The sequence below is a fragment of the Schistocerca serialis genome, chromosome 11, assembly GCF_023864345.2.
Source record: "Schistocerca serialis cubense isolate TAMUIC-IGC-003099 chromosome 11, iqSchSeri2.2, whole genome shotgun sequence".
Lineage (NCBI taxonomy): Eukaryota > Metazoa > Arthropoda > Insecta > Orthoptera > Acrididae > Schistocerca > Schistocerca serialis.
Genome location: NC_064648.1, coordinates 206415801 through 206417483, shown reverse-complemented (window position 1 = coordinate 206417483; position 1683 = coordinate 206415801). Strand labels below are relative to the sequence as shown.

The 1683-nt window shown below is 44.1% G+C and overlaps 1 pseudogene; it reads right to left on the bottom strand.

Annotated features, from left to right (window-relative positions):
- Nucleotides 1-832: 832 nt before the first annotated feature.
- LOC126427566 (5S ribosomal RNA) lies at nt 833-950 on the bottom strand (annotated as a pseudogene).
- Nucleotides 951-1683: the final 733 nt, after the last annotated feature.

The window sequence follows — 1683 nt, the reverse complement described above, 5'->3', positions numbered from 1 at the left end:
CAGTAAGAATAATTAACTTGTAAGCTTGAGCAAAAGTTCAAAACAGCTAGCATGTGCCAACAGATTGTAAATACTGCTGATAAGTCATCTTAGTGGCGAAGAAATTGAATCCTGGTAATCTGTTACACTTAGCTCCACATAATTGCTGATTCTTGCGACTTTTCAATGACCATACCGTGTGTCCTGCCTTCTTTGTCTTCTTATGCTGACTTACTTCTCCTTCACTGTATTACAGCCATCCTTAATCCTGTCACAGCCAGACGATTATTTGAGTGCAAAGTCACATCAGTGCACTGTCTTGTAACACTGCTTTATTAATTCGTCACAACATCCTACAGGTAGCTACAAAAATTTTACCTACTGCCATACCAAATACTATTTTGCCAGTTTTAAAAGTAAATCAACTGTAGTATTTTCCTGCCACACTGTAACACTATGTATTGACGTGTTTTTAGATGATCGAACTTTTTGAGCCACAATGCCGACGCACAACAAACTGGTAATAGCTGTACTCGTTGGGTTCTTGTGCCTTCGTCTATTGTAGCCAGTTAATGAAGGTGAGGCCCTGTATCTTGTTTGCTCCATTAATCAGCGTTGCAGATACTCCGTCATTTTGAAATCATGTTCCTTCTTCCACCATAAGCACTCCGTCTTCAGGCCGCAAGTGACCCTTCTGGACCATCCGACCTCAGCTGAGGATGCGGATAGGAGGGGCGTGTGGTCAGCACACCGCTCTCCCGGTAGTTATGGTGGTTTTCTGTGACCAGAGCCGCTACTATTCGGTCGAATAGCTCCTCACTTGGCATCACGAGGCTGAGTGCACCCCGGAAAATGGCAACAGCGCGTGGCGGTCCGGATGGTCACCCATCCAAGTGCCGGCTACGCCCGACAGCACTTAATTTCGGTGATCTGACGGGAACCGGTGTATCCACTGCGGCAAGGCCGTTGCCGTCTTCCAGCACAATGTTGAAACGAAAGACAATATGTTGTTTACTCCACACCACATCGTGATAATCACTGATACGAATGTAACCTTTCTAAAAGAATTAGCGTTTCAGGAAGTTACAAATCGCCTGTTAGCGTGTGAACCCATGTTACGGAGAGTTAAAACAAGTACCTACTAAAGCTCAGGAGCAGTTACCAAGTGTTTTCGATGCAGTTCCACTCTGCCGCGATGTACAAACTCGGTTTAACACAGGTGCAGCTGTGTTGAAACAATATTTGGTACCCCTGATCAGGCTGACACTGGTTGCTAGGACAAAGCTCTCCACCAAGCTGCATTCTTTATCACTAAGAATCATGAAATCCTAGTATGCCGGCATGACCGCCTCACTTACATTGAAGACAAAGATTTGGCTACCAGCTGACAAGTACGTAGTATACCCACTAGTACTGCAATATAATGAACTTAAAAATCCGATCCAGCTTGTCTTAATAACTGTACACATGGAATTGCCAAAACTGACTGTTACTTTGGAAGGAATTAAAGCCTTAAAGATCTTCTCGTATGATACCTACGTAACACAGTTGCATGTTAACACTTGCATGCGATCATTCAGCTAGGAGAGCAACAGAAGCTCAGCCCTAATTTTGATGGCAGCTGAAGCCTTTTTAACTACACTCATGCTCATAAATGAAGGATAATTGCAGAATGTGGTGCCACACAACGTGGCACTACACAAA